Genomic DNA, 20,202 nt, shown 5'->3' with positions numbered 1-20,202 from the left:
GAAATAATTTCTGACTATATTTTTGGCCAGCATTTTCGACGTTTTGTGTCTCGCCGAGATCTCTGCAACTGTATTCAACGGAATACCCAAGTAAAATATGATCAACGAATCCAGCAATCAACTTAAATAGTCAACTTTTACATTGCTAGATAATTTTTAATAACATTGGTCACGCTAATATTTACATGGACTAAATTTAAAAATTTACGATCTAAGTGATGGACAGAGGACGATTCTTTCCGAATCAGCATCTGTTTGATATACTCTGAGCTGATTCTACTTTATTATTGCGTGAATCATCCAGATTTATCCTGCAAACGATAAATAATAAATATGCATAGTGACAGTACGGATGATTACAACAGTGTTCAAATGATCCGCAACAAAAATTATTCTCTCGTTTGCGTACAATGAATGAGTTCATGACGGAGAATGTTTCAATTGGAAGCATCCTTGGCGGCTTCAAATATATTATTAAAATTATGCGTATAATTATATACACTTTACATTTAGTTATTAAATCTTAATGTAATTACTATGATAAGAATCAGCGTTATTGTTAATAAGATTTTATTCTGCAAACGCATGTATCTATTTAACACACTCTATACTGAACACAAACTGTCGAAAAATTCGTTTAACTACGTTTACTTTTATTGACAACAGTCTCACTTGCATTAGACTTTGATTCTTTATAACTAAAAAGCAGCAATCATAAGAAAGCTAGCAGCGATGTAACATTTTATAAAACATTGCGTATGCTATACAGTATATTTTGTCATGTTAATTTTGTTAAGTGTGACATGACGAGCAGGATGGCGTGTTTGAAATTATTAAATCACAAATAAATACAATAAAAAATCGTAATATTTATCAAAAACTTTATAACTCGATAATGTGAAATGCATTGTGCATTTACTCGATGTTTAAACTGCATGCAAGTAATGATGCTTACAATAATTGGCAAAATAATTATATTGTACAAAAAATTTGTAATTTTATGATAGTTATAATTTATAATGTTAGATAATAAAGAAGAAGAGAATAAAACTTTCAAATAAAGATATCAAAAACAGATAATAACGGCGAACGGCCAAAAACCAAAATATTTGTTACTTTCGCTCAAAAGTGTTAAAATTTACTATTATTAAAATTAAAGATTTGAAACTTGGAAAGTTTTGGTCTCTTTTAAAAAAATATACACATAATATATATAAAGATCTCGTGATCGGTGCTCTCAGATTGTTTTTCGCAGCAAAACGCTATTACTTACGATAACAAAAGGAATTATCTACAAAAAGAATAATTTTGCACTTAAAGGAACTGAGCTTTTTATGCAAATTTTATAAACAAATTATAAAAATATATATAGACAAATATACATTTATAAAGTGCACAATCGTATTATGCGTTAAATATAACAACTTAGATATTTAAACGTAATACATACACATATATAAAAATAAAATAAATTTTATAGTGTTTATAATTTCTACTTTTTATATCATTATTTATGTAAAAAAGACGGATTTAAGCAATAACATATTTATATATTGTAGCAACTTCTTTCTGCAATTATTTATTTAAAAAATTAAAATATGCATTAAACAATCTTATTACTTTCTATTACTTATACTTTCTTTTATAATAATTTTCTGGATAGAGTTTTTTTATTTTTGATAAGTAATTGTTTAAAAATATATTAAGTTTCTTTAAATTACGTATATATAAATACTGAATTATATACATATATGTGAGCAGATGCTGTGTTTTGTATATGTATGTATATTTGAGTTAAATATTTCAAAATTTTTTTAATTTACACCATACATATACACACAAACACACACACACACACACACACACACACACACACACACACACACACATTCATAAGTACGATCTCCTGCAGAAATGCAAAGAAAGCAATGCAATTGATGTTTTCAATTCTCTAGAATTTTGTGAACTTATGAAAAAATATAAAAGTAAATTTCGTAAATATGTTACGTCTACACTCGAGAAAGGATTAGTCGGTGGAAGGACGTTACTTACCCTTGTTGAATCACGCTTATTATCTCGAACGCTTTCGACTCGAACAAACTGCGCAAGACCCAGGATCTGTCAACAACCTCGAAGATCGTTTTTACTAGGTCAATAAGCCGTTTGCTTGATAGTCCCTTTTTGGTAAGGGAACCCCTTATCATCACTTTTATTTTGTTTATCACTTTCTACATCAATGTTATGATTTGTTATATCACTATTTGAACTGGGTTTATAGTTACTATTGTTATCATCTCTTTCATATTCTGAATTAGCACTCATCATAATTATAAAACTTGACCTGTAATATACCATGGAACAATGGTATTAGGATGGCTCTCTGTCAGAACCATGTGTAAGGTTCACGGGTTCCAGAACCTATGACAAATGAGTCTTCGAGAAGAGGATATAAAATAGAAGAGAATTAACTCATAAGACAATCGAAAAAACGGTCACTAGACGCTTTGGTTCTTCTTCGACGGAACGTCGCGGATTTCTCTCTGGAATATCTGTCACAGACAACCGTGAAAGGTTGAAGTCAATTTGTGCCAATGGTCCAGGTCAACAGATAAATTAAAAGATTCTTCTGGTGATTTCAACTGATTTTTTTGTATAAACATATTGATAGAGAATGAATATCCGTTACCGGTCATTTTTAAATATACCAAGATAAAATTAAAAAAACTAATAGCCACAAAATTATGTTATCAATTGCATTCAAATTGTTTGCAGAAGCACAAAATGCATGTTTCTTTATTGGTAAAAAAAATTTTTTGATACAAGAAAGAAATGTCATACAATAAATGTATATTTTATTTAATATATATGTATATATTTTTTTTCTTTTCATTAAGTACATATTAAATTTAAAGATAAAAGTAAAATTGAATTATTTTTAAATTGTACGAGTCAGAAACAATACTATTTATATAAAGAGACACATCGACACAGAAGAGCAGGGACTTTCTATAATCAATGCAACAAATGTGTGGATCTCTGTTATAAAACTAGCTCGTAACCACTCATAGTTTCTCGTAGTATTCCTAGAGTTCGGTGGAACTTCTCTCAGCTTCTCTCTCTCTCTCTCTCTCTCTCTCTCTCTCTCTCTCTCTCTCTCTCTCTCTCTCTCTCTCTCTCTCTCTCTCTCTCTCTCTCTCTCTCTCTCTCTCTCTCAGCTTCTCTCTCTCTCAGCTTCTCTCTCTCCCTCTCTCTCTCTCTTTCTCTCTCTCTCTCATTTTTTTTAATCGTTTACTACAGATCACGGAACGTAATACAGTATAAACTTGAAGATAACTATTACAAAAAATTATATTCTCATCTTAAAACCTTACTTATCTTACTTATCTAATATTATTTGACCGAATGCTTTCCAGTTCCGACTAATTATCGTAAAAATAATTATCTGATGTGTAGGTGACTGTTATCGCAAACAAAGCTTCTTTTATTATTGTTACACACACTAATTTTGCATTGCGCTGAAGAAAGCTTGAATAATCAAGCCAAAACGTTCGCCTTTTTTGTGTTAGTCATTGGCGGTCCAACTCTCTGTAAATCTTAATCACAGTTTCAAATTAAGATCTTGACACATACATAGTGGTAATTAGAGATTTGGATAGCAAATTAGTTTTACTATCCAAACAAGTTCGTCTTGTGGCCACAAGAGACGTGTTACTTCTAAGATCAAAATTTTTTAAAAAATTATTGATAACACGTTAAAACTTTAAACTTCCAAATGCTTTTTTTAAATTTTCCTACGATGATTTTTTACCGAGTTGTAACAGTTTGAAAATAGCCCATTTTTTGACATATAAAAAGTGTTCTCTATATTTTTGTGCGTAATATATTTTGAATTTTAATCTGAAAATATAATGATAGAGTCTTTCTTTCTTTCCACAATTATACTAATTTTTATTTGTAAAAACATTTTTCTTAATTTTATATTTGTAAAAAATCATAATCTTGTATTTGACGGAAATTATATTGCTTTAATGAAAATTAATGAGATAAAATATAAATGATACGTACACATAAGTTTATACACATCATGAAATTTATGAAATATGTAGGACATACATATATGTATACCTTCAACAAAATCGTACAGGACACAGCAACACCGGAAGAGTGGAGAAATAGCATTACCATCTCACTTTTCAAGAAAGAAAGTACATCTAATCTAGAAAATTATAGGGGAATTACTATATTAAACAGTACGATGAAACTGTTCACCCGCATACTGGGACAAGACGTTATAAGTAAGATCGAAATAAGCGAAGAACAACAGGGATTCCGTAGAAACCGCTCTCCCATTGATGCGATCTTTATCGTCAGGCAAATTGCAGAAAAAACACTTGAATTCAACAAACCGGCTTACCTATGCTTCGTTGACTTAACGAAAGCATTCGATAGAGTTCGCTTGCAAGATGTGGTAAAAGAACGGTAAACCAGGAACGTACACCCAAACATCATAAGAACAATTATATAGCTCAATACGAACAACACCACGATGGTCAGGACTAAAAATCTAGAAACGCAGCGGATAGAACAAAATGTGGGTATACGACAAGGGGATAGCCTAAGCCCACAACTTTTTAACCTCATAATGGATAGCATAATTGGGAAAGTACGCGAGACGAACTATGGCTACAACATAGGAAACAAACGGCTCAACATCATATGTTACGCGGATGATGCAGTTTTGATCACGGATAAAGAAGACGATCTACAGCGATTGACACAAACTTTCAGCAAGGAAGCAGAAATTGTTGGTATGGAAATCTCGACAGCCAAAACTAAAACATTGGTAATAGCAAAAGAGCCAAGAAGATGCAAAATTGTAATAAATGGGAAGATAATCGAACAGATAACAGAGTTCATTTACCTGGGATCAATCATATCGGCCTACGGAGATCTGAAGAATGTCGTGAAGGACCACGTCAACAAATCAGCTAGAATAGCAGGGGCATTAAGAACTATCCAAAATATGGAAAAACAGCTGCCAAAGAACTATCCAAAAAGAACAAAGTCAGGATATATAAGACATGCGTGAGACTAGTATTGACTTATGCTGCAGAAACAAGAGCGGATATCGCCCTGACAAAAAGATTTTGCCGTACATGCGAGATGAAAGTGCTCAGAACCATCACAGGAAATACACTGATGGATCACAGGAGAAGCAATGACATCCGCGAGGAGTGCAATACGGAGGACGTGGTCAGGTGAGTCAGAGCACGAAGGAGAGAATGGAACGAACACGTGTCCAGAATGGAGGATGAGAGATTAGCTAAAGCTGTGAGAAACGGGAAGCCGAACTCCAATCGACCACCAAGGCGCCCGCACAAGCAATGGATGGATAGCTGAACATCTATATCCCAGGAGGAGAACCAAAATCGGTGAAACAAGCCTTTAGGCTTTCATAAAGAAGAAGAAGAAGAAGAACATATATACATAAGAACATGTATACATACATATATTACTATTGAGCATATAAAATTTTTATTGCGAATTACGGTGTAATGAGAAGTATTGTGCAAAATCAATTCATCTATGTCAGAGTTAGACACTATTTATTAATAAAATAAGTAATGCGATTAGTTATTAATAAAATAAGTTATTAATAAACTTAATAGTGAATACATAATTTTAAACAATTCTGTTTTTAATATATTTTGTTTCTTTTATATTATTTTAATTTTAATTTTGAATTTTTCAAATTTATCTCAACATTTTTATAAAAAAGATTCAAACATTTATTTAACATAATTTTAATGCATTTATATTACAAACTATACACTTTAGGATAATAAAAACTACTGGTTAGAAAGTATCCTGCAAATTGTAGCAGTATGATCCTATTTTTACATTTTTCATCCATTTTGATGGACATATCGGTAAAACATCTAAAATAAGAAAGATATATTTTACAATACAATACGGATTGTATAAAAATTATATATAATGCATAAGAATACATATACATATGTGTAAAGAAATGCTATTTTAATATTTATTTTCTTCTACAAAACATATTTTATTATTTTCGAGGAAAATTATATAGTGCAGTTGGTTTTATTAACAACTTCCTTAATACGACTAGATGATTTAGAGTGACAAGAGATCATCGTTCTAGAAAAATATTTGTAGCATTGGCTCGGATATAGAAATTCCGACAACATAGATGATTTATTTAGAAAAGTGTCTTTGTCATAAATGCATATATAATCATAACCAATTATGACGCCAACATAATCCTCTTCATAAATAGTTTTATAAAAAAATCATAATATTTACATGAGTTACAACCATTCCAACGAAAATTTGGTTTCTTTCTTCTTTATATTTGCTAATTGATCTATGTGAACAATTAAATGACAAAAGTATACCAATATTTTGTCAAATAAATGTTAACTACATATATTGTAATAACTTTAATTAAAGATAATTGTAATTAACATAGTATCTTTATATACGGAGTGTTTCATTTGATTTAGAACAGTCAAATATTCGGAAATTTCAGAATTAAAAAAAAATATTATATTTTAGGCAAAAATTATTTAACTCGAAGAGAAACATAAGTTTTGGTCTTAAACATTTGTTGAAAGATCAGATAAAGGTTACCCTTAATTTTTTAAGTGGAAACCATACTTTTCATTGCATATTCTTGTGATTTGTCTCAAGACTTTTTAAAACGCTATAATAAAGTATTTTCTTATTAAATACTTTTCGAGTACGGCTATTGATAGTTACAGCTATCATTAGCATTATTCAAGATCTATTACATGGAAGTGTACTGTCGAATTTACATTTATATAATGTTTGTGTATATGTATATGTGCACAATAGAAAAGTGTAAATTCGACTGTGTAACTCCACATCTCAGATAATGTTACAATTGTCGGTTTTTTATATTTGTCAGTCTATAATTCTAAAGTACTTAACGGAATTGAGCTTTATTATACCATTTTAAAAACGTCGTGACGTCAATATAAAACTATATGTAATAAAAAATAGGGATTTCCATTTAAAAAAATTAAAGTTATAGCTTGACTTTATTTTGAGAACGCCATCATAATGGTCATCTAATACTGTTGTTCAATGCACCTTTTTTTAAGCCTTATGAACTTTTGTCTAAAACATTTTTCTCTAAAATTTATTATTTATGAGATATTTAATTGTTTCTGAACTTTTAATATAAATATATATATATATTAAAAAATATATGTATAGTGTATGATATACGTATTAAAAAATATATATTGTGTATATGATAAATTACCTATATTGTATTTGTAATTCTACCGTATTGAGCATCGATATCTTTTTTTGACAAACCATAGATTCAGCGTAACTCTAAATAAAAACTGCGAGGATCGTAAAAATGTCTTGGATTACTTAAAGTACTGATTATTTTTTGTATTATCTGAAAAAACAGAAATAAATATAATTTTGATTAAATATTAGAAAATGAAGAAAAATTTTAATATTTTTACTAATTGCTATTAAAATATATTCATTTGTTGACTTAACATATTATTAATAAAACATAATAATGAATTGTTATCTTTTGTTATTTTTATACAGCTAAAATTAATAAAAACTACTTATAAAAAATTACTAACCTCTATATTAGGCAGTTCATATTAGTAATAATCTCCTTCGACATATGGATATAGTTGATGTGAATCTTCATTTATATGAAACCATTCTTTTCTGCACAACTGAAAATAATAAATATATATATATATTTTTATATTAGGCAGTTCATAATAGTAATAATCTTCTTCGGCATATGGATATAGTTGATAAGAATCTTCATTTATATAAAACCATTCTTTTCATATTCTTTTCTGCACAACTGAAAATAATAAATATATATATATAAGGGGTAACACCACTGTAAAAATCTAAAATAAAGCGTTTTTTTGCGATTTTTTTTTGGATGGAAGGAAAAGTAAGAGGATAATAATATTCAAGGATGTTATTAATCATGTCTTTAAGTGTTCAAAAAAAAATATTTATTCAAAAATAGTGCAAAATGGCGACGCTGGAGCCATTCTCGCGAGGCATGTTGAATCTGAAACGTTCTGCGGCACGCAGTGTAACTGACGCAAATTTGAATCTGGAAAAAAACAAAAACTTTTCTCTTAATCTACATAAGTATAGCTAGAGAAATACGTAGGAGATTTTGAAAACATTAATTTTTGTGTGATTGGCGAGCATTTGAAGTAAAAAGTTCAATTTTTGACAAAAAAAGGAGTAATCATTTGTCAATAAATAATGTTAAAATCAACTTATCGAAAATCCCGTACGTACTTCTCTTCGGAGTGTTATTTTAAAGATATGGTCAAAATTTGGAGTGAATAGAATTAAAATTGTTGGAATTATGCTGCGTGCCGTTTTAAAAAATCGTGTTTCGAGAAAAACGCCTTTAAAGCTTTGAAATGTGTTGTGGACGTGAAAAAATGAAAAATTTGTTTGAAAAAACTGTTTAAAAATGTTTACCATTAATTTGCTATCCCAGGACCATAAAGCTGCCCTTCCCTGCTCAAATATTCTTCCTCATTTTCTTTCTTCGTCGATTTTACAGTATGCCGGTGCGTGCCTCTTTTGCCGCATCTATCAAAGACAGCTCGGCGTGCTTGATCCGCATAGCATCGGCTTCAAAACAAAAATTGTATGCTTGGAAGCCAATATCCAAAACTTTCATAATTCGCAGAATATTAGTCAGACCGTCGTTAAAATTGCACACAGCAATATCAGTCGCTACATTCAATACTTTTTTGCCATTTGAATAGGACTTAGGAGCCAAGTTCCAAACAGTAGCATTGAAACTTTTGTTGTTGTTTTGCGTGTAGCCTTCCAAGCAACGATTTAGCAACTCCTCACGGCTCAGCTCCTCATAAATCGGTTTGATGGCTTGAAAAACTTCCTTCGATAGCGGCGGCTTATAATGGAAGGTGTCTAAGGAATCCGCTGCTCGCGCCTTCTTCCAGTTACACCAAGACTCTGAGCACTTCTCGTGCTGCGGATTTTCGTCGGTTGACATCTTATGAAATAAGGTCGCCCAGATTTCATTTTTCATTTTTTCCAAGGAGTTCGAATTCCGCCGTATTGCCAAGCCATAATAAATTGTTAATTGATCAATTAATTTGGCAGTTAATTTACCTTTTCTTTCAAGGCCTTTCACTTTCACTTTCACTTTTACAAACTCCTTCTAACGACATCTAGTGTATTAGTTAGTGTATTAAAGAAGTTAAAAATGAAAAGGTAAGTCATTAGGCTGTACCCTTCCAGCAGGTATCTATGTACCGCAGGTAGTCGTTTCGGAGCAGTCCGACGCGCTTGGGAAAGAGCTCGGAATTTCAAAGAAAAAATTTTGGCATAAAACTTTTTTCCCCTTATTCTAGAAGTCCAAAGCATCTTTTAAGTCAATAAAAAAAAATTGATTTTCTGAACATTATACAGTGGTGTTACCCCATAATATGTTACCGTAATGGATATCCACGATATCTCAAATACCTAGAATAAACTGTGTGAATAAAATTTGAAATATAAATATGCTTCAACTAAACAATAAAATGCTTTTCTAAATTATCGAAAATTCGAAAATAAGAAAATTTTTTCAATAAAAAGTATAAAAGTTATCTAACATTTATTTTAATCATATAATTTTTCTTAAATAAATTACATTTGTTATTTTGCAAATCTAAAATTATTGTTATTCTACGTGTAGAGTAAAACCGCTGCGCGGTGACACAAATTGAGTTTATATTGCAGAATGCAATATAAAATTATTGTGTCCTTTTACGTGTAGAATTATCAAAAAATTAATCATTTTTATCAACAATATACAACTTATATTAATTTTTTATTAAAATATTTGTAAAATCTTTGAAAAACATAATTAAAATCAACTATAATGTAATCACATTCTTATATATATATATATATATATATATATATATATATATATATGTGTGTGTGTGTGTATCAATATCAGAATTAAGTTATGCAAAATATCTTGCAGGTAATTGTACAAATATAATATTAGTTTAAAAGATAAAGCTTCGAAAATATCAATAGAAACAAAGAGTGTTTTCGTTTTTTTTTTCTTGAAGCAAAATAATGTGTATTTTTTTTAAAATAAAATGTAGAGCATGTTCTAAAATGCAATCAACATGTATGAAACTATTATTATACAATTAATGCTTAATTCTTCATTTTATATGCAACTGGTTGACAAGTGTGGAAGTATTTCGCTAATTATAAGAAGTGATAAAATTAAAATAATTATGCATAGAAGTACGCAGTCTCGAAAAAACTAACATTATGTATTTGCTCAAAATAGCACTCTCACGTAATATGCTTTGCAACAATCTCAAGAGAATAGTAATACATTAACTCCATACTATTAGCATCGAGTTTGTCGACCTCTCCGTGAATTATAAAATCCTCTAATGTAAAAAATATAAACAATTTTAATTATCATTTTTAAGAGACATTCTCTGATTTATATATTAAAAAAAATTTTCAATAAACCTTCAATTTGTAATAATGATGTAAACGTTTTCTGTTTATGTGCGTACAGTTCAACAACTAAAAAATCTAGTCTACTATGTCAAATCTGAAATCTCAAGCAGAGCCAAAGGTACATATTAACAAAAGAAAAATAAACTCGTTTAGTCACTGGTGTCAGTCCATCTTTTCGGAAATCTTAACCACGGTTTTACATGCAGATCTTGACGCACACATAGTAGTAGTCAGAGATTTGGATATCAAATTAATTTTACTATCCAAACAAGTTCGTCTTGTTGCCACAAGTACCGCGTTATTTACCAGGAATACGTGCATATGCGTAACTAATAATACTAAGGATTTAAACATTGTGGACAAGATATTAAATATTAAATATTAAAAAAAGAGGAAGAAGAGAGAGATAGGGAGAAAGAGAGAGAGGGAAAAGAGAGAGAGAGAGACAGAGAATCTTCTCTCTTTCTTAATATTTAATATATTATAACTTGTATTCTATTGTGCTCTAAGTATTTAATATTAATAATATGCATTTATTAATAATATTGCTTGGGACTTTTTGAGAACAACACTAAGAATTGTGTAAGAATATAAGAGATAAAATATAAAATATACGTACATATAAGTTTATACACAGTATAAAAATTATGGAATATATATATATATGATATACAGATATGTATATATATATTAATATTACGCATATAAGATTTAAATTGCGAATTATGGTATAATAAGAAGTATTGTGCAAAGTCAATTCATCCATGTCAGAGTTTGCGACTATTAATAAAATAATATACTATTAATAAAAATTTATTAATAAAATAAGTTGTACGATTAGTTATTAAAGAAATAAATCTCAAAAACTTAATAGTTAGCACATAATTTTAAACAATTCTGTTTTTAATATATTTTGTTTCAAATTTATTTCAACATTTTTATAAAAAAATTGAAACATTTATTTAGCATAATTTTAATACGTTTATATAACAAACTGTACATTTTAAGATAATAAAAACTTCTGATTAGAAAGTATCTTGCAAATTGTAACAGTATTGCCCGAATAAAGTTTTGCTAATTTTTTATTTAATAAATAATAAGTACTCTGGAATTTAGAAAAGTATCGTCCTATTATTTCTACATTTTCTATCCATTTTGGTGAACATAACGATAAAGCCGCTAAAATAGAAAAATATATATTTTACAATACAGTACAAATTATATAAAAATGATAGATGCTGCATTAGAATATATATATATGTGTGTGAAAATGCTACATTAATATTTACTTTCTTCCACATAATATATTTCATTATTCTCGAGGAGAATTATGTAATGCGGTTCTTTTGTATTAAAACCTTTCGTAATACAACAAGTTGGGCGACCAGAGATCGTACCATAGAAATATCCGTAGCATCGACTTCTGAGATATGGATATTCCGACGACATATGTGATTCTTTTACAAAATAACTGTCTTCGTCACTTATACAGTCATAGCCAATTATGACGCCAACACGATCATCATCATAAAAAGATTTATAACTAAAATCATAACGTTTACTAAATAAATGTGTTACTATTATTCCAACTGTAAATTTGGCTTTTTTCTTCTTTGCTTTTGCTGATTGTTTTATGTTGACCTATGTGAAAAATTAAATGACAAAATTCAACCAATATCTTGACAAATAAATTCTAACTACATACATATATTGTAATAATTTTTATTATAGATAATTGTAATTAATACAATATCTTTATATACAAGGTATCTCATTTAATTTAAAACAGTCAAATATTTGGAAATTTCAGGATTTGAAAAAAATATATTTCAGGCAAAAATTATTTAACTCGAAGATGGACATAAATTTACAGTTGTTTAAAGGGTTGGAGAGCGACCGCTGTCAAGGGGCTCGAAAGGATCGTAAAGCGTTGGCTTACCCGGCGTTATCGTTCGTCTCTTCGCGAATCGATTGATCGTGTCAAAGATCTACTTCGTTGCCGAACCAGTACGGTCTTAGTGAGTTGTCGCCGGGTGGAATTGTCGGATAAATTAACGTTCACGTAAAGGTTACTCTTAATTTTTTAAATAAAAATCCTATTTTTTATCACATATTCTTATGATTTGTCTCAAGATTTTTTAAAACGTTATACTGAAGTGCTTTCTTATTAAATACTTTTCGAGTACGGCTATTGATAGTTACAGCTATCATTAGCATTATTCAAAATCTATTACGTGGAAGTTGTATTGTCGAATTTACATTTATATAATGTTTGTGTATATATTGCGACGATTTTTCCCGTCGGGTGGGAAGGGAAAGACGGCGAACAGGAGAGTGGAGCGGCCGGTAAATCGCCGTTCAGAAAAAGGGAAGCGAAAGGGGCGAAAAGCGAGGTGACGTGGCGAGCAGGAGACGATACGCGAAATATATCCTGGGCGCCAGGCGCGGTCTTTCACGCGCTAAGTCGCAAAAATCGCTAAGATTAGCCGGACATTTCTCTGCCCGTCACGGCGGGCTAGCTCGCCTAACGGTAAAGGAGAGGGTCGCTTATGAGAGAGACGGTTCCCGAAGGAAGTGCAAAGGCTGATTAGGCTGCGAGTAGGGGAAACCCCTGGCTCAAAAAGAACACGTAGTTAATAGGATAAAACTTGGTGACAAATTTATTCAATCGAACGATCCGGAAAGTCGCGGGTCAAATAAGATACATTAGTGATGCTCGCTCGATATCAGCGGTATAAACGAAACAATAGCTTGAACAAACTTCGCGGGTGGTTACGGGACGTACCCCGCGAGGGATACGCGAGAGTTCGTACTGTCGCGGAAACGCCGATAAACGGGTGACAAAAATCTAAGGCACGACAATCGCTTACAAGATCGACGCGAATGTCGCGAGTATGGTGAGAAAACAATACGAAACAGAAATCGCGGCCGCTACAATCTCGCGCCGTCACTAGAGCGTACTCGCAAGCTCACGAAATGGCGTAGCCAGATGGTTGAGGCGGATACACCGTCGACAGCTCTTGCCTCCGACAGCCGATCGCCTTGGCGATAATAAGCCGCTGGGTGAAACCCGCAACGAGACTGGTGGTCGAGAATCGAGGCCTTTTTTGGCGTTTACGCGAATCGCGTGGTCCGCTCACAAGAATTCTGTGGTACTCACTCTACGTTGGCGGGGGAGGAAACTAGTCCTTTCCCGGGCCCCGCTAGGCCTCTACCCGTGCCGGTTGCGCCGCTCCTCTACCAGGGAGGCGGTGACACACACTTTCGTACCCGCTGATACGTACACTGAGATCTCACAATTTTGCGCAGGCACACGACAGCACTCTCGGGGGGAATCCGACAATTCCACCCGGCGACAACTCACTAAGACCGTACTGGTTCGGCAACGAAGTAGATCTTTGACACGATCAATCGATTCGCGAAGAGACGAACGATAACGCCGGGTAAGCCAACGCCTTACGATCCTTTCGAGCCCCTTGACAGCGGTCGCTCTCCAATTCCGAAACGCAAAGACCGAAACACCAAACGAAAATATTTTAATAACGTACACGTAGAATAACAATAATTTTAGATTTGCAAAATAACAAATGTAATTTATTTAAGAAAAATTATATGATTAAAATAAATTACGTGTAGAATTATCAAAAAATTAGGCATTTTTATCAACAATATACAACAATATACAACTTATATTAATTTTTTATTAAAATATTGTTGATAAAAATGATTAATTGTTTGATAATTCTACACGTAGAATGACACAATAATTTTATATTGCATTCTGCATCTTAATTTGTGTCACCGTGCAGCGGTTTTATTCTACACGTAGAATAACAATAATTTTAGATTTGCAAAATAACAAATGTAATTTATTTAAGAAAAATTATATGATTAAAATAAATATTAGATAACTTTTATACTTTTTATTGAAAAAATTTTCTTATTCTCGAATTTTCGATAATTTAAAAAAAACATTTTATTGTTTAGTTGAAGCATATTTATATATCAAATTTTATTCACACAGTTTATTCTAGGTATTTGAGATATCGTGGATATCAATTACGGTAACATATTTTATATACATATATATATATAAATATATATATAAATATATATTTTTTTTATTATTTTTAGTTATGCAGAAAAGAATATGACAGAATGGTTTCATATAAATGAAGGTTCCTATCAACTTTATCCATATGCTGAAGGAGAATATTACTATTATGAACTGCCTAATATAGAGATTAGTAATTGTTTATAAGTAATTTTTATTAATTTTAACGGTATAAAAATAACAAAAGATAACAATTCATTATTACGTTTTATTAATAATATGTTAAGTCAACAAATGAATATATTTTAATAGCAATTAGTAAAAATATTAAAATTTTTCTTCATTTTCTTATATTTAATTGAAATTATATTTATTTCTATTTTTTCAGATAATACAAAAAATAATCAGTAGTTTAAGTAATCCAAGACATTTTTACAATCCTCGCAGTTTTTATTTAGAGTTACGCTGAATCTATGGTTTGTCAAAAAAAGATATCGATGCTCAATACGGTAGAATTACAAATACAATATAGGTAATTTATTATATACACAATATATATTTTTTAATACGTATATCATACACTATACATATATTTTTTAATATATATATATATTTATATTAAAAGTTCAGAAACAATTAAATATCTCATAAATAATAAATTTTAGAGAAAAATGTTTTAGACAAAAGTTCATAAGGCTTAAAAAAAGGTGCATTGAACAACAGTATTAGATGACCATTATGATGGCGTTCTCAAGATAAAGTCAAGCTATAACTTTAATTTTTTTAAATGGAAATCCCTATTTTTTATTACATATAATTTTATATTGACGTCACGACGTTTTTAAAATGGTATAATAAAGCTCAATTTCGTTAAGTACTTTAGAATTATAGACTGACAAATATAAAAAACCGACAATTGTAACATTATCTGAGATGTGGAGTTACACAGTCGAATTTACACTTTTCTATTGTGCACATATACATATACACAAACATTATATAAATGTAAATTCGACAGTACAACTTCCATGTAATAGATCTTGAATAATGCTAATGATAGCTGTAACTATCAATAGCCGTACTCGAAAAGTATTTAATAAGAAAGTACTTTATTATAGCGTTTTAAAAAGTCTTGAGACAAATCACAAGAATATGCAATGAAAATATGGTTTCCACTTAAAAAATTAAGAGTAACCCTTAAGTGATTTTTAAACAAATGTTTAAGATCAAAACTTATGTCTCTCTTCGAGTTAAATAATTTTTGCCTAAAATATAATATTTTTTTTTTAATTCTGAAATTTCCAAATATTTGACTGCTCTAAACCAAATGAAACACCCCGTATATAAAGATACTATGTTAATTACAATTATCTTTAATTAAAATTATTACAATATATGTAGTTAACATTTATTTGACAAAATATTGGTATACTTTTGTCATTTAATTGTTCACATAGATCAATTAGCAAATGTAAGGAAAAAAGAAACCAAATTTTCGTTGGAATGATTGTAACTCATATAAATATTATGATTTTTTTATAAAACTATTTATGAAGAGGATTATGTTGGCGTCATAATTGGCTATGATTATATATGTATTTATAACAAAGACACTTTCCTAAATAAATCATCTATGTTGTCGGAATTTCTATATCCGAGCCAATGCTACAAATATTTCTCTAGAACGATGATCTCTTGTCACTCTAAATCATCTAGTTGTATTAAGGAAGTTGTTAATAAAACCAACCGCACTATATAATTTTCCTCGAAAATAATAAAATATGTTTTGTAGAAGAAGATAAATATTAAAGTAGCATTTCTTTACACATATGTATATGTATTCTTATGCATTATATATAATTTCTATACAATCCGTATTGTATTGTAAAATATATCTTTCTTATTTTAGATGTTTTACCGATGTGTCCATCAAAATGGATGAAAAATGTAAAAATAGGATCATACTGCTACAATTTGCAGGATACTTTCTAATCAATAGTTTTTATTATCCTAAAGTGTATAATTTGTAATATAAATGCATTAAAATTATGTTAAATAAATGTTTGAATCTTTTTTATAAAAATGTTGAGATAAATTTGAAAAATTCAAAATTGAAATTAAGATAATATAAAAAGAAACAAAATATATTAAAAACAGAATTGTTTAAAATTATGTATTCAGTTTATTAATAACTTATTTTATTAATAACTAATCGCATTACTTATTTTATTAATAAATAGTCTCAAACTCTGACATAGATGAATTGATTTTGCACAATACTTCTCATTACACCGTAACTTGCAATAAAAATTCTATATGCCCAATATTAATATATGTATACATATATGTATGTCCTATACATTTCATAAATTTCATGATGTGTATAAACTTATGTGTACGTATAAATAATATTTTATCTCATTAATTTTCATTAAAGCAATATAATTTCCGTCAAATACAAGATTATGATTTTTTACAAATATAAAATTAAGAAAAAAGTTTTTACAAATAAAGATTACTATAGTTGTAAAAAGAAAGATAGACTCTATCATTATATTTTCAGATTAAAATTCAAAATATATTACGCACAAAACTATAGAGAACACTTTTTATATGTCAAAAAATGGGCTATTTTCAAACTGTTGCAACTCGGTGAAAAATCATCGTATAGGAAAATTTGAAAAAAGCATTTGGAAGCTTAAAGTTTCAGTTTTAACGTGCTATCAATAATTTTTTAAAAAATTTTGATCTTACAAGTAACACGTCTCTTGTGGCCACAAGACGAACTTGTTTGGATAGTAAAACTAATTTGCTGTCCAAATCTCTAACTACCACTATGTATGTGTCAAGACCTGAATTTGAAACTGTGATTAAGATTTACTGAGAATTTAATTTTTTAATTTTTCTTTGTTTGAAATGTTGGAAAATAGTAAATAAAACATTAAATATTTATAAAAAAGAAAAACAACATTTTTAACAGCATTAAACTCAAAAACAACTTCAGCAAGCTGATCAAAATTGGTCTCATGATGGACAAGTGGTTGATCAAGGACAGTTAAATATAATCTTGCTAAAGTTGTTTTTAAGTTTGATGCTGTTGCAAATGTTGTTTTTCTTTTTTATGAATATTTAATGTTTTATTTACTATTTTCCAACATTTCAAACAAAGCTTCTCTCCATATACAACATATACAGCTTTATTTAAACAAGCACCAACATGTACAACTTCGTCCTTATATAGTAATAGGCAAGAATTTCGTTTAAAATGAAACAAGTAAACGCAAAATTGTATTATTTACGATCCTTTTCAAGACAAGCGGTATTTATATTTAAATAATTGGAATAAAAATACAATTAATTTATAAAAATATAATTATAGAAATAAAAACTATTTTTCTAAATTACTCGTCTCATTATAAAAAGATCGAAATAATAAAAATAATGAAGAATAAAAATATTTTGATAATATATACATACGTTTGATAAACCATCTGCTGCACTAAAGCAGTTTCGGCAAAACACCACGATCCAATAGTCTCTTGATAACAGCTATAGACAATGTTGTCACTTATAGTCAAATCATAAATCATATCATTTTCCAATCTTGTGGCAAAGATTCGCTGGATAATAATTTGTGTAGATGTAAACTTTGTATATATTAGATATGGCCCGTCATTCCTCATATAGCCGATGCCATCTTGTACATTAGAGTCATATTATCAGTATTTATGAAGAGAAATGTCCAAAAATATTAAATACATATATGTAATGGAGTACTTACGTCCATCAGTAAAAGATTATTTTTATATAATATTTTATAAAAATATTATATATTGGATGATTCCGTCTTAGGTATGTCGAATTTTAGCAAATTCGATTTCTTTTCTTTCAATGTATCGTACAAATTCTCAAGCTCGGCCATTTTTTTTGCAAATTTTGTTTGCTCTATATCCATATCTGATTTCACCTTTTCAATCCTTGTTGTTATCAATAAGAGATTATATAATGATTTTACAACATATTGCTCTTGAATCTCTGTCATCAATGTCGCCGTCTTCGGATGCTGCACGGTATAAACAATTTTGTGTTTTTTATCTTCAAACTCATGTTCTAATATTTTTGAATAGGTCTCTTCTTGAAGGGAGGTCTTCTGCAATATTGGGGTATTAGATGATTCCGTCTTAGGTATGTTGAGTTGTAGCAAATTCCACTGCTTTTTGTTCAATGTATCGTACAAATCCTCAAACTCGACCATTTTTGTTGTGAATTTTGTTCGCTCTATATCCATATCTGATTTCACCTTCTTAATCTTTATTTTATCAGTTGTTATCAGTAAGTTATTACGTTTTCTTTCAAAATTATGCAATGCACACTCTGTATTCAATGTCACCATCTTGTTCATTCTATATGTCAGACTCATATTCCTCGAGTTTGGGCTTTTGATTTTTACTATCTTTAACCTCATATTTTCGGGAGCGTCCGAAATGGCCACGTTCGAAATGGCCACGCTTAAATTTGACCACGTTCGAAACGGCCACGTTTAAAACGGCCACATTCGGAACGGCCACGTTCGGAACGGCCACGTTCGGAACGGCCACGTTCGTAATGGCCACACGTTCGTAATGGCCACATACGAAACGGCTATGTTTGTAACGGCCCATAGATATCGGAAGATAGAGATGGAACGTGAGTTCATGGGGTTGAAGCCTTTTCGGGGAGGGCGATGAAGTAAACTGTGAGCACTTTCTATTGGATGGAATGATGCGCGTGTGTAATGGCGTTTAATACGAAATAGAACTCCTGCCCACCGGACGCGGAAATGCTGTGCCGTGCGACAAAAGAGAACGCGGTAGTCAATTAATTTATTTGAACTGATGAATTTATTGGCTATCGCGTTATTTTTTGCCGCGTTATAATTGCAATCGATATGTTCTTAATGAAGACTTTATACATATACACTTTATTATAAAAGATAGTATAAATATTATTACAAGCTTGTTTATACTTATTGGCAAAGTACATAATCATATATAAGATACACTCCTTTAGGAACATAGTCATAAGATATAGATATAAATATAATAATACTTATTCTTTAAAAACATAAATATACTGCAAAGTTAAAAAATATAGTAGTATATTTATTCCGAACTCCCCTAAGGTATTGCCGTAGTGTTTTCAGGGGGACCATCAAACCTCTCACAAACTCCTTACCATCTCTCCAAAATACAATTTCAACTATTATCTATATACAATATATACAAAATATACAATATCTCTTTGTAAACCCTCTCACCTCTTTGTCCCATTCTCCTCCCTCGCGAACCTGGCCATTTTGCGACCCTTACATGCTGATTCCCTCTCTCTCCCTCAGGACACACCCTCTCTCCCCTATCTCCCTCTCTCTCCCTTACTCCCCTCCCTCTTTCCCCTTTCTCTCTCTCCCCCTTTCCTCTCCTCTCTCTCCTCTTCTCCATCTCTCTCTCTCTGTTTTCTCCACCTCTCCTCTCCGCTCACTTCTCACTCGGCCGCTGTCTCCCTCTGCCATCGCCCACGCTTTTCTCCTCCTCCTGTCACTC

At 30.5% G+C, this 20,202-nt stretch overlaps 1 long non-coding RNA gene and 1 pseudogene across 2 annotated transcripts; both read right to left on the bottom strand.

Annotated features, from left to right (window-relative positions):
• Nucleotides 1-7,323: 7,323 nt before the first annotated feature.
• Nucleotides 7,324-19,654, bottom strand: LOC140673878 (uncharacterized). 2 transcript variants are annotated; one of them, XR_012048118.1, is made up of 4 exons: nucleotides 18,405-19,654; nucleotides 18,101-18,320; nucleotides 7,659-7,757; nucleotides 7,324-7,459 (listed from the first exon to the last, which is right to left on the bottom strand). It is a non-coding gene; the product is annotated as an uncharacterized lncRNA (long non-coding RNA). The 2 variants fall into 2 exon arrangements; XR_012048117.1 differs by lacking the exon at nucleotides 18,405-19,654 and having other exon boundaries at nucleotides 18,101-18,384.
• On the bottom strand, nucleotides 7,932-10,923 carry LOC140674144 (uncharacterized; annotated as a pseudogene).
• Nucleotides 19,655-20,202: the final 548 nt, after the last annotated feature.

The sequence above is a fragment of the Anoplolepis gracilipes genome, chromosome 15 (assembly GCF_047496725.1).
Source record: "Anoplolepis gracilipes chromosome 15, ASM4749672v1, whole genome shotgun sequence".
Classification (NCBI taxonomy): domain Eukaryota; kingdom Metazoa; phylum Arthropoda; class Insecta; order Hymenoptera; family Formicidae; genus Anoplolepis; species Anoplolepis gracilipes.
The sequence above is the reverse complement of the archived record's forward strand: the minus strand, read 5'-3'. Positions and strand labels throughout refer to the sequence as shown.